The following is a 16,040-nucleotide window of genomic DNA, read 5'->3' as shown; positions in this document are numbered from 1 at the left end:
TATTTTAGACGACATGCTATAGTGTGACTTTTTTATCATATTATAGACGACATGCTATAGTGTGACTTTTTTATCATATTATAGACGACACGCTATAGTGTGACTTTTTTATCATATTATAGACGACACGTTATAGTGTGACTTTTTTATTATATTATAGACGACACGCTATAGTGTGACTTTTTTATTATATTATAGACGACACGCTATAGTATGACTTTTTTATCATATTTTAGACGACATGCTATAGTATGACTTTTTTATCATATTTTAGACGACATGCTATAGTGTGACTTTTTTATCATATTATAGACGACACGCTATAGTGTGACTTTTTTATCATATTTTAGACGACACGCTATAGTATGACTTTTTTATCATATTTTAGACGACATGCTATAGTATGACTTTTTTATCATATTTTAGACGACATGCTATAGTGTGACTTTTTTATCATATTATAGACGACACGCTATAGTGTGACTTTTTTATTATATTATAGACGACACGCTATAGTATGACTTTTTTATCATATTTTAGACGACATGCTATAGTGTGACTTTTTTATCATATTATAGACGACACGCTATAGTATGACTTTTTTATCATATTTTAGACGACATGCTATAGTGTGACTTTTTTATCATATTATAGACGACACGTTATAGTGTGACTTTTTTATTATATTATAGACGACACGCTATAGTGTGACTTTTTTATTATATTATAGACGACATGCTATAGTGTGACTTTTTTATCATATTTTAGACGACATGCTATAGTATGACTTTTTTATCATATTTTAGACGACATGCTATGGTATGACTTTTTTATTATATTATAGACGACACGCTATAGTATGACTTTTTTATCATATTTTAGACGACATGCTATAGTATGACTTTTTTATCATATTTTAGACGACATGCTATAGTGTGACTTTTTTATCATATTATAGACGACACGTTATAGTGTGACTTTTTTATTATATTATAGACGACACGCTATAGTGTGACTTTTTTATTATATTATAGACGACACGCTATAGTATGACTTTTTTATCATATTTTAGACGACATGCTATAGTATGACTTTTTTATCATATTTTAGACGACATGCTATAGTATGACTTTTTTATCATATTATAGACGACACGTTATAGTGTGACTTTTTTATTATATTATAGACGACACGCTATAGTGTGACTTTTTTATTATATTATAGACGACACGCTATAGTATGACTTTTTTATCATATTTTAGACGACATGCTATAGTATGACTTTTTTATCATATTTTAGACGACATGCTATGGTATGACTTTTTTATTATATTATAGACGACACGCTATAGTGTGACTTTTTTATCATATTATAGACGACACGTTATAGTGTGACTTTTTTATTATATTATAGACGACACGCTATAGTGTGACTTTTTTATCATATTATAGACGACACGTTATAGTGTGACTTTTTTATTATATTATAGACGACACGCTATAGTGTGACTTTTTTATTATATTATAGACGACACGCTATGGTATGACTTTTTTATTATATTATAGACGACACGCTATAGTATGACTTTTTTATTATATTATAGACGACACGCTATAGTGTGACTTTTTTATCATATTTTAGACGACACGCTATAGTATGACTTTTTTATCATATTATAGACGACACGCTATAGTGTGACTTTTTTATCATATTATAGACGACACGCTATAGTGTGACTTTTTTATTATATTTTAGACGACACGCTATAGTGTGACTTTTTTATCATATTATAGACGACACGCTATAGTGTGACTTTTTTATCATATTTTAGACGACACGCTATAGTATGACTTTTTTATCATATTATAGACGACACGCTATAGTGTGACTTTTTTATCATGTTATAGACGACACGCTATAGTGTGACTTTTTTATCATATTTTAGACGACACGCTATAGTGTGACTTTTTTATCATATTATAGACGACACGTTATAGTGTGACTTTTTTATTATATTATAGACGACACGCTATAGTGTGACTTTTTTATTATATTATAGACGACACGCTATAGTGTGACTTTTTTATCATATTTTAGACGACACGCTATAGTATGACTTTTTTATCATATTATAGACGACACGCTATAGTGTGACTTTTTTATCATATTATAGACGACACGCTATAGTGTGACTTTTTTATTATATTATAGAAGACACGCTATAGTGTGACTTTTTTATTATATTATAGAAGACACGCTATAGTGTGACTTTTTTATTATATTATAGAAGACACGCTATAGTGTGACTTTTTTATTATATTATAGACGACACGCTATAGTGTGACTTTTTTATTATATTATAGACGACACGCTATAGTGTGACTTTTTTATTATATTATAGACGACACACTATAGTGTGACTTTTTTATTATATTATAGACGACATGCTATAGTGTGACTTTTTTATTATATTTTAGACGACACGCTATAGTGTGACTTTTTTATTATATTATAGAAGACACGCTATAGTGTGACTTTTTTATTATATTATAGACGACACGCTATAGTGTGACTTTTTTATTATATTATAGACGACACGCTATAGTGTGACTTTTTTATTATATTATAGACGACACGCTATAGTGTGACTTTTTTATTATATTATAGACGACACGCTATAGTGTGACTTTTTTATTATATTTTAGACGACACGCTATAGTGTGACTTTTTTATTATATTATAGACGACACGCTATAGTGTGACTTTTTTATTATATTATAGACGACACGCTATAGTGTGACTTTTTTATTATATTTTAGACGACATGCTATAGTGTGACTTTTTTATTATATTATAGAAGACACGCTATAGTGTGACTTTTTTATTATATTATAGACGACACGCTATAGTGTGACTTTTTTATTATATTTTAGACGACATGCTATAGTGTGACTTTTTTATTATATTTTAGACGACACGCTATAGTGTGACTTTTTTATTATATTATAGAAGACACGCTATAGTGTGACTTTTTTATTATATTATAGAAGACACGCTATAGTGTGACTTTTTTATTATGTTATAGACGACACGCTATAGTGTGACTTTTTTATTATATTTTAGACGACACGCTATAGTGTGACTTTTTTATTATATTATAGAAGACACGCTATAGTGTGACTTTTTTATTATATTATAGACGACATGCTATAGTATGACTTTTTTATTATATTATAGACGACACGCTATAGTGTGACTTTTTTATTATATTTTAGACGACATGCTATAGTGTGACTTTTTTTATTATATTATAGACGACACGCTATAGTGTGACTTTTTTATTATATTTTAGACGACACGCTATAGTGTGACTTTTTTATTATATTATAGACGACACGCTATAGTGTGACTTTTTTATTATATTATAGACGACACGCTATAGTGTGACTTTTTTATTATATTATAGACGACATGCTATAGTGTGACTTTTTTATTATATTATAGACGACACGCTATAGTGTGACTTTTTTATTATATTATAGACGACACGCTATAGTGTGACTTTTTTATTATATTATAGACGACACGCTATAGTGTGACTTTTTTATTATATTTTAGACGACATGCTATAGTGTGACTTTTTTATTATATTATAGACGACACGCTATAGTGTGACTTTTTTATTATGTTATAGACGACACGCTATAGTGTGACTTTTTTATTATATTTTAGACGACACGCTATAGTGTGACTTTTTTATTATATTATAGAAGACACGCTATAGTGTGACTTTTTTATTATATTATAGAAGACACGCTATAGTATGACTTTTTTATTATATTGTAGACGACACGCTATAGTGTGACTTTTTTATTATATTTTAGACGACATGCTATAGTGTGACTTTTTTTATTATATTATAGACGACACGCTATAGTGTGACTTTTTTATTATATTTTAGACGACACGCTATAGTGTGACTTTTTTTATTATATTATAGACGACACGCTATAGTGTGACTTTTTTATTATATTATAGACGACATGCTATAGTATGACTTTTTTATTATATTTTAGACGACACGCTATAGTGTGACTTTTTTATTATATTATAGAAGACATGCTATAGTATGACTTTTTTATTATATTTTAGACGACACGCTATAGTGTGACTTTTTTATTATATTTTAGACGACACGCTATAGTGTGACTTTTTTATCATATTTTAGACGACACGCTATAGTGTGACTTTTTTATTATATTATAGACGACACGCTATAGTGTGACTTTTTTATTATATTATAGACGACATGCTATAGTGTGACTTTTTTATTATATTATAGACGACACGCTATAGTGTGACTTTTTTATTATATTATAGACGACACGCTATAGTGTGACTTTTTTATTATATTATAGACGACACGCTATAGTGTGACTTTTTTATTATATTTTAGACGACACGCTATAGTGTGACTTTTTTATTATATTATAGACGACACGCTATAGTGTGACTTTTTTATTATATTATAGACGACACGCTATAGTGTGACTTTTTTATTATATTTTAGACGACACGCTATAGTGTGACTTTTTTATCATATTTTAGACGACATGCTATAGTATGACTTTTTTATCATATTTTAGACGACACGCTATAGTGTGACTTTTTTATTATATTATAGACGACACGCTATAGTGTGACTTTTTTATTATATTATAGACGACATGCGATAGTGTGACTTTTTTATTATATTATAGACGACATGCGATAGTGTGACTTTTTTATTATATTATAGACGACATGCTATAGTGTGACTTTTTTATGATATTTTAGACGACATGCTATAGTATGACTTTTTTATCATATTTTAGACGACATGTTATAGTATGACTTTTTTATTATATTATAGACGACATGCTATAGTGTGACTTTTTTATGATATTTTAGACGACATGCTATAGTGTGACTTTTTTATGATATTTTAGACGACATGCTATAGTATGACTTTTTTATCATATTTTAGACGACACGCTATAGTGTGACTTTTTTATTATATTATAGACGACATGCTATAGTGTGACTTTTTTATGATATTTTAGACGAAACGTTATAGTGTGACTTTTTTAACATATTTTAGACGACACGCTATAGTGTGACTTTTTTATCATATTGTAGACGACACGCTATAGTGTGACTTTTTTATTATATTATAGACGACACGTTATAGTGTGACTTTTTTAACATATTTTAGACGACATGCTATAGTGTGACTTTTTTATTATATTATAGACGACACGCTATAGTGTGACTTTTTTATTATATTTTAGACGACACGCTATAGTATGACTTTTTTATGATATTTTAGACGACACGCTATAGTGTGACTTTTTTATTATATTATAGACGACATGCTATAGTGTGACTGTTTTATGATATTTTAGACGAAACGTTATAGTGTGACTTTTTTAACATATTTTAGACGACACGCTATAGTGTGACTTTTTTATCATATTGTAGACGACACGCTATAGTGTGACTTTTTTATTATATTATAGACGACACGTTATAGTGTGACTTTTTTAACATATTTTAGACGACATGCTATAGTGTGACTTTTTTATTATATTATAGACGACACGCTATAGTGTGACTTTTTTATTATATTATAGACGACATGCTATAGTGTGACTTTTTTATGATATTTTAGACGAAACGTTATAGTGTGACTTTTTTAACATATTTTAGACGACACGCTATAGTGTGACTTTTTTATCATATTGTAGACGACACGCTATAGTGTGACTTTTTTATTATATTATAGACGACACGTTATAGTGTGACTTTTTTAACATATTTTAGACGACATGCTATAGTGTGACTTTTTTATTATATTATAGACGACACGCTATAGTGTGACTTTTTTATTATATTATAGACGACACGCTATAGTGTGACTTTTTTATTATATTTTAGACGACACGCTATAGTATGACTTTTTTATCATATTTTAGACGACACGCTATAGTGTGACTTTTTTATTATATTTTAGACGACACGCTATAGTGTGACTTTTTTTATCATATTTTAGACGACACGCTATAGTATGACTTTTTTATCATATTTTAGACGACACGCTATAGTGTGTCTTTTTTATTATATTTTAGACGACACGCTATAGTGTGACTTTTTTATTATATTTTAGACGACACGCTATAGTGTGACTTTTTTATCATATTTTAGACGACACGCTATAGTGTGACTTTTTTATTATATTTTAGACGACATGCTATAGTATGACTTTTTGATCATATTTTAGAAGACATGCTATAGTGTGACTTTTTTATGATATTTTAGACGACATCCTATAGTATGACTTTTTTATCATATTTTAGAAGACATGCTATAGTGTGACTTTTTTATCATATTATAGACGACATGTTATAGTGTGACTTTTTTATTATATTATAGACGACACGCAATAGTGTGACTTTTTTATTATATTATAGACGCCATCCTATAGTATGACTTTTTTATGATATTTTAGACGACATCCTATAGTATGACTTTTTTATGATATTTTAGACGACATGCTATAGTATGACTTTTTTATCATATTTTAGAAGACATGCTATAGTGTGACTTTTTTATCATATTATAGACGACATGTTATAGTGTGACTTTTTTATTATATTATAGACGACACGCAATAGTGTGACTTTTTTATTATATTATAGACGACACGCTATAGTGTGACTTTTTTATTATATTATAGACGACATGCTATAGTGTGACTTTTTTATTATATTTTAGACGACACGCTATAGTGTGACTTTTTTATTATATTATAGACGACATGCTATAGTGTGACTTTTTTATTATATTTTAGACGACACGCTATAGTGTGACTTTTTTATCATATTTTAGACGACATGCTATAGTATGACTTTTTTATCATATTTTAGACGACATGCTATAGTGTGACTTTTTTATTATATTATAGAAGACACGCTATAGTGTGACTTTTTTATTATATTTTAGACGACACGCTATAGTGTGACTTTTTTATTATATTTTAGACGACACGCTATAGTGTGACTTTTTTATCATATTTTAGACGACACGCTATAGTGTGACTTTTTTATTATATTATAGACGACATGCTATAGTGTGACTTTTTTATCATATTATAGACGACATGTTATAGTATGACTTTTTTATTATATTATAGACGACATGCTATAGTATGACTTTTTTATCATATTTTAGACGACACGCTATAGTGTGACTTTTTTATTATATTATAGACGACATGCTATAGTGTGACTTTTTTATTATATTTTAGACGACACGCTATAGTGTGACTTTTTTATCATATTTTAGACGACATGCTATAGTATGACTTTTTTATCATATTTTAGACGACATGCTATAGTGTGACTTTTTTATTATATTTTAGAAGACATGCTATAGTATGACTTTTTTATTATATTTTAGACGACACGCTATAGTGTGACTTTTTTATTATATTTTAGACGACACGCTATAGTGTGACTTTTTTATGATATTTTAGACGACATGCTATAGTGTGACTTTTTTATCATATTTTGGACGAATGTCGTCTAAAATATGATAAAAAAGTCACACTATAACATGTCGTCTAAAATATGATAAAAAAGTCATACTAAAACATGTCGTCTAAAATATCATAAAAAAGTCATACTATAGCATGTCGTCTAAAATATGATAAAAAAGTCACACTATAACATGTCGTCTAAAATATGATAAAAAAGTCATACTATAACATGTCGTCTAAAATTTTATAAAAAAGTCATACTATAGCATGTCGTCTAAAATATGATAAAAAAGTCATACTATAACATGTCGTCTAAAATATGATAAAAAAGTCATACTATAGCATGTCTTCTAAAATATCATAAAAAAGTCATACTATAGCATGTCGTCTAAAATATAATAAAAAAGTCATACTATAGCATGTCGTCTAAAATATCATAAAAAAGTCATACTATAGCATGTCGTCTAAAATATGATAAAAAAGTCATACTATAGCATGTCTTCTAAAATATCATAAAAAAGTCATACTATAGCATGTCGTCTAAAATATCATAAAAAAGTCATACTATAGCATGTCGTCTAAAATATGATAAAAAAGTCATACTAAAACATGTCGTCTAAAATATCATAAAAAAGTCATACTAAAACATGTCGTCTAAAATATCATAAAAAAGTCATACTATAGCATGTCGTCTAAAATATGATAAAAAAGTCACACTATAACATGTCGTCTAAAATATGATAAAAAAGTCACACTATAGCATGTCGTCTAAAATATCATAAAAAAGTCACACTATAACATGTCGTCTAAAATATGATAAAAAAGTCACACTATAACATGTCGTCTAAAATATCATAAAAAAGTCACACTATAACATGTCGTCTAAAATTTTATAAAAAAGTCATACTATAGCATGTCGTCTAAAATATGATAAAAAAGTCATACTATAACATGTCGTCTAAAATATGATAAAAAAGTCATACTATAGCATGTCTTCTAAAATATCATAAAAAAGTCATACTATAGCATGTCGTCTAAAATATAATAAAAAAGTCATACTATAGCATGTCGTCTAAAATATCATAAAAAAGTCATACTATAGCATGTCGTCTAAAATATGATAAAAAAGTCATACTATAACATGTCGTCTAAAATATGATAAAAAAGTCATACTATAGCATGTCTTCTAAAATATCATAAAAAAGTCATACTATAGCATGTCGTCTAAAATATAATAAAAAAGTCATACTATAGCATGTCGTCTAAAATATCATAAAAAAGTCATACTATAACGTGTCGTCTAAAATATGATAAAAAAGTCATACTATAGCATGTCGTCTAAAATATCATAAAAAAGTCATACTATAGCATGTCTTCTAAAATATGATAAAAAAGTCACACTATAGCATGTCGTCTAAAATATGAAAAAAAAGTCACACTATAGCATGTCGTCTAAAATATGATAAAAAAGTCATACTATAACATGTCGTCTAAAATATCATAAAAAAGTCATACTATAGCATGTCGTCTAAAATATGATAAAAAAGTCACACTATAACGTGTCGTCTAAAATATGATAAAAAAGTCATAATATAGCATGTCGTCTAAAATATCATAAAAAAGTCATACTATAACATGTCGTCTAAAATATCATAAAAAAGTCATACTATAACATGTCGTCTAAAATATCATAAAAAAGTCATACTATAGTATGTCGTCTAAATTATGATAAAAAAGTCATACTATAGCATGTCGTCTAAAATATGATAAAAAAGTCATACTATAGCATGTCGTCTAAAATATGATAATAAAGTAATACTATAGGATGTCTCCTAAAATATGTTAAAAAAGTCACACTATAGCGTGTCGTCTAAAATATCATAAAAAAGTCATACTATAGCATGTCGTCGAAAATATCATAAAAAAGTCATACTATAACATGTCGTCTAAAATATGATAAAAAAGTCATAATATAGCATGTCGTCTAAAATATGATAAAAAAGTCACACTATAGCATGTCGTCTAAAATATGATAAAAAAGTCATACTATAGCATGTCGTCTAAAATATGATAATAAAGTAATACTATAGGATGTCTCCTAAAATATGTTAAAAAAGTCACACTATAGCGTGTCGTCTAAAATATCATAAAAAAGTCATACTATAGCATGTCGTCGAAAATATCATAAAAAAGTCATACTATAACATGTCGTCTAAAATATGATAAAAAAGTCATAATATAGCATGTCTTCTAAAATATCATAAAAAAGTCATACTATAGCATGTCGTCTAAAATATGATAATAAAGTAATACTATAGGATGTCTCCTAAAATATGTTAAAAAAGTCACACTATAGCGTGTCGTCTAAAATATCATAAAAAAGTCATACTATAGCATGTCGTCGAAAATATCATAAAAAAGTCATACTATAACATGTCGTCTAAAATATGATAAAAAAGTCATAATATAGCATGTCTTCTAAAATATCATAAAAAAGTCATACTATAGCATGTCGTCTAAAATATCATAAAAAAGTCATACTATAGCATGTCGTCTAAAATATGATAAAAAAGTCATAATATAGCATGTCTTCTAAAATATCATAAAAAAGTCATACTATAGCATGTCTTCTAAAATATCATAAAAAAGTCATACTATAGCATGTCTTCTAAAATATCATAAAAAAGTCATACTATAGCATGTCTTCTAAAATATCATAAAAAAGTCATACTATAGCATGTCTTCTAAAATATCATAAAAAAGTCATACTATAGCATGTCGTCTAAAATATCATAAAAAACTCACACTATATAGCATGTCGTCTAAAATATGATAAAAAAGTCATACTATAGCATGTCGTCTAAAATATCATAAAAAAGTCATACTATAGCATGTCGTCTAAAATATGATAAAAAAGTCACACTATAGCATGTCGTCTAAAATATGATAAAACAGTCATACTATAGCATGTCGTCTAAAATATGATAAAAAAGTCACACTATAGCATGTATTCTAAAATATGATAAAAAAGTCATACTATAGCATGTCGTCTAAAATATGATAAAAAAGTCATACTATAACATGTCGTCTAAAATATGATAAAAAAGTCATAATATAGCATGTCGTCTAAAATATGATAAAAAAGTCATACTATAGCATGTCGTCTAAAATATCATAAAAAAGTCATACTATAGCATGTCGTCTAAAATATGATAAAAAAGTCACACTATAGCATGTATTCTAAAATATGATAAAAAAGTCATACTATAGCATGTCGTCTAAAATATGATAAAAAAGTCATACTATAACATGTCGTCTAAAATATCATAAAAAAGTCATACTATAGCATGTCGTCTAAAATATGATAAAAAAGTCACACTATAGCATGTCGTCTAAAATATGATAAAAAAGTCATACTATAACATGTCGTCTAAAATATGATAAAAAAGTCATACTATAGCATGTCTTCTAAAATATGATAAAAAAGTCATACTATAACATGTCGTCTAAAATATGATAAAAAAGTCATACTATAACATGTCGTCTAAAATATGATAAAAAAGTCACACTATAGCATGTCGTCTAAAATATGATAAAAAAGTCATACTATAGCATGTCGTCTAAAATATGATAAAAAAGTCACACTATAGCATGTCGTCTAAAATATGATAAAAAAGTCACACTATAGCATGTCGTCTAAAATATGATAAAAAAGTCATACTATAGCATGTCTTCTAAAATATGATAAAAAAGTCATACTATAGCATGTCGTCTAAAATATGATAAAAAAGTCACACTATAGCATGTCGTCTAAAATATGATAAAAAAGTCACACTATAGCATGTCTTCTAAAATATGATAAAAAAGTCATACTATAGCATGTCGTCTAAAATATGATAAAAAAGTCATACTATAACATGTCGTCTAAAATATCATAAAAAAGTCATACTATAGCATGTCTTCTAAAATATGATAAAAAAGTCATACTATAGCATGTCGTCTAAAATATTATAAAAAAGTCACACTATAGCATGTCGTCTAAAATATGATAAAAAAGTCACACTATAGCATGTCGTCTAAAATATGATAAAAAAGTCACACTATAGCATGTCTTCTAAAATATGATAAAAAAGTCATACTATAGCATGTCGTCTAAAATATGATAAAAAAGTCACACTATAGCATGTCGTCTAAAATATGATAAAAAAGTCACACTATAGCATGTCGTCTAAAATATGATAAAAAAGTCACACTATAGCATGTCGTCTAAAATATGATAAAAAAGTCATACTATAGCATGTCTTCTAAAATATGATAAAAAAGTCATACTATAGCATGTCGTCTAAAATATGATAAAAAAGTCACACTATAGCATGTCGTCTAAAATATGATAAAAAAGTCATACTATAGCATGTCGTCTAAAATATCATAAAAAAGTCATACTATAGCATGTCGTCTAAAATATGATAAAAAAGTCACACTATAGCATGTATTCTAAAATATGATAAAAAAGTCATACTATAGCATGTCGTCTAAAATATGATAAAAAAGTCATACTATAACATGTCGTCTAAAATATGATAAAAAAGTCATAATATAGCATGTCGTCTAAAATATGATAAAAAAGTCACACTATAGCATGTATTCTAAAATATGATAAAAAAGTCATACTATAGCATGTCGTCTAAAATATGATAAAAAAAGTCATACTATAACATGTCGTCTAAAATATGATAAAAAAGTCATAATATAGCATGTCGTCTAAAATATGATAAAAAAGTCACACTATAGCATGTCATCTATAATATGATAAAAAAGTCATACTATAGCATGTCGTCTAAAATATCATAAAAAAGTCATACTATAGCATGTCGTCTAAAATATGATAAAAAAGTCATACTATAGCATGTCTTCTAAAATATGATAAAAAAGTCACACTATAGCATGTCGTCTAAAATATGATAAAACAGTCATACTATAGCATGTCGTCTAAAATATGATAAAAAAGTCACACTATAGCATGTATTCTAAAATATAATAAAAAAGTCATACTATAGCATGTCGTCTAAAATATGATAAAAAAGTCATACTATAACATGTCGTCTAAAATATCATAAAAAAGTCATACTATAGCATGTCGTCTAAAATATGATAAAAAAGTCACACTATAGCATGTATTCTAAAATATGATAAAAAAGTCATACTATAGCATGTATTCTAAAATATGATAAAAAAGTCATACTATAGCATGTCGTCTAAAATATGATAAAAAAGTCATACTATAACATGTCGTCTAAAATATCATAAAAAAGTCATACTATAGCATGTCGTCTAAAATATGATAAAAAAGTCACACTATAGCATGTCGTCTAAAATATGATAAAAAAGTCATACTATAACATGTCGTCTAAAATATGATAAAAAAGTCACACTATAGCATGTCGTCTAAAATATGATAAAAAAGTCACACTATAGCATGTCGTCTAAAATATGATAAAAAAGTCACACTATAGCATGTCGTCTAAAATATGATAAAAAAGTCATACTATAGCATGTCTTCTAAAATATGATAAAAAAGTCATACTATAGCATGTCGTCTAAAATATGATAAAAAAGTCACACTATAGCATGTCGTCTAAAATATGATAAAAAAGTCACACTATAGCATGTCTTCTAAAATATGATAAAAAAGTCATACTATAGCATGTCGTCTAAAATATGATAAAAAAGTCATACTATAACATGTCGTCTAAAATATCATAAAAAAGTCATACTATAGCATGTCTTCTAAAATATGATAAAAAAGTCATACTATAGCATGTCGTCTAAAATATTATAAAAAAGTCACACTATAGCATGTCGTCTAAAATATGATAAAAAAGTCACACTATAGCATGTCGTCTAAAATATGATAAAAAAGTCATACTATAGCATGTCTTCTAAAATATGATAAAAAAGTCATACTATAGCATGTCGTCTAAAATATGATAAAAAAGTCACACTATAGCATGTCGTCTAAAATATGATAAAAAAGTCACACTATAGCATGTCGTCTAAAATATGATAAAAAAGTCACACTATAGCATGTCGTCTAAAATATGATAAAAAAGTCATACTATAGCATGTCTTCTAAAATATGATAAAAAAGTCATACTATAGCATGTCGTCTAAAATATGATAAAAAAAGTCACACTATAGCATGTCGTCTAAAATATGATAAAAAAGTCATACTATAGCATGTCGTCTAAAATATCATAAAAAAGTCATACTATAGCATGTCGTCTAAAATATGATAAAAAAAGTCACACTATAGCATGTATTCTAAAATATGATAAAAAAGTCATACTATAGCATGTCGTCTAAAATATGATAAAAAAGTCATACTATAACATGTCGTCTAAAATATGATAAAAAAGTCATAATATAGCATGTCGTCTAAAATATGATAAAAAAGTCACACTATAGCATGTATTCTAAAATATGATAAAAAAGTCATACTATAGCATGTCGTCTAAAATATGATAAAAAAGTCATACTATAACATGTCGTCTAAAATATGATAAAAAAGTCATAATATAGCATGTCGTCTAAAATATGATAAAAAAGTCACACTATAGCATGTCATCTATAATATGATAAAAAAGTCATACTATAGCATGTCGTCTAAAATATCATAAAAAAGTCATACTATAGCATGTCGTCTAAAATATGATAAAAAAGTCATACTATAGCATGTCTTCTAAAATATGATAAAAAAGTCATACTATAGCACGTCTTCTAAAATATGTTAAAAAAGTCACTATAACGTGTCGTCTAAAATATGATAAAAAAGTCATACTATAGCATGTCTTCTAAAATATCAAAAAAGTCATACTATAGCATGTCGTCTAAAATATGATAAAAAAGTCATACTATAACATGTCGTCTAAAATATCATAAAAAAGTCATACTATAGCATGTCGTCTAAAATATGTTAAAAAAGTCACAATATAACGTGTCGTCTAAAATATGATAAAAAAAGTCATACTATAGCATGTCGTCTAAAATATCATAAAAAAGTCATACTATAGCATGTCATCTAAAATATGTTAAAAAAGTCATACTATAACATGTCGTCTAAAATATGATAAAAAAGTCATACTATAATATGTCGTCTAAAATATGATAAAAAAGTCACACTATAGCATGTCTTCTAAAATATCATAAAAAAGTCATACTATAGCATGTCTTCTAAAATATGATAAAAAAGTCACACTATAGCATGTCGTCTAAAATATGAAAAAAAAAGTCACACTATAGCATGTCGTCTAAAATATCATAAAAAAGTTATACTATAGCATGTCGTCTAAAATATCATAAAAAAGTCATACTATAGCATTTCGTCTAAAATATGATAAAAAAAGTCATACTATAACATGTCGTCTAAAATATGATAAAAAAGTCATACTATAACATGTCGTCTAAAATATGATAAAAAAGTCATACTATAGCATGTCGTCTAAAATATGATAAAAAAGTCACACTATAGCATGTCGTCTAAAATATGATAAAAAAGTCATACTATAGCATGTCTTCTAAAATATGATAAAAAAGTCACACTATAGCATGTCGTCTAAAACATGATAAAAAAGTCATACTATAACGTGTCGTCTAAAATATCATAAAAAAGTCATACTATAGCATGTCGTCTAAAACATGATAAAAAAGTCATACTATAACGTGTCGTCTAAAATATCATAAAAAAGTCATACTATAGCATGTCGTCTAAATATGATAAAAAAGTCACACTATAGCATGTCGTCTAAAACATGATAAAAAAGTCATACTATAACGTGTCGTCTAAAATATGATAAAAAAGTCACACTATAACGTGTCGTCTTAAAATATCATAAAAAAGTCATACTATAGCATGTCGTCTAAAATATGATAAAAAAGTCATACTATAGCATGTCGTCTAAAACATGATAAAAAAGTCATACTATAGCATGTCTTCTAAAATATCATAAAAAAGTCATACTATAGCATGTCGTCTAAAATATAATAAAAAAGTCATACTATAGCATGTCGTCTAAAATATCATAAAAAAGTCCATACTATAGCATGTCGTCTAAAACATGATAAAAAAGTCATACTATAGCATGTCGTCTAAAATATGATAAAAAAGTCATACTATAGCATGTCGTCTAAAACATGATAAAAAAGTCATACTATAGCATGTCTTCTAAAATATCATAAAAAAGTCATACTATAGCATGTCGTCTAAAATATGATAAAAAAGTCATACTATAGCATGTCGTCTAAAACATGATAAAAAAGTCATACTATAGCATGTCGTCTAAAATATCATAAAAAAGTCATACTATAGCATGTCGTCTAAAATATGATAAAAAAGTCATACTATAGCATGTCTTCTAAAATATCATAAAAAAGTCATACTATAGCATGTCGTCTAAAATATCATAA

The sequence above is a fragment of the Embiotoca jacksoni genome, unplaced genomic scaffold, assembly GCF_022577435.1.
Source record: "Embiotoca jacksoni isolate LCO1_2020_lvr unplaced genomic scaffold, fEmbJac1.0.p SCAF_54, whole genome shotgun sequence".
In the NCBI taxonomy this organism is placed as follows: domain Eukaryota; kingdom Metazoa; phylum Chordata; class Actinopteri; family Embiotocidae; genus Embiotoca; species Embiotoca jacksoni.
Note: the sequence above shows the minus strand (reverse complement) of the source record.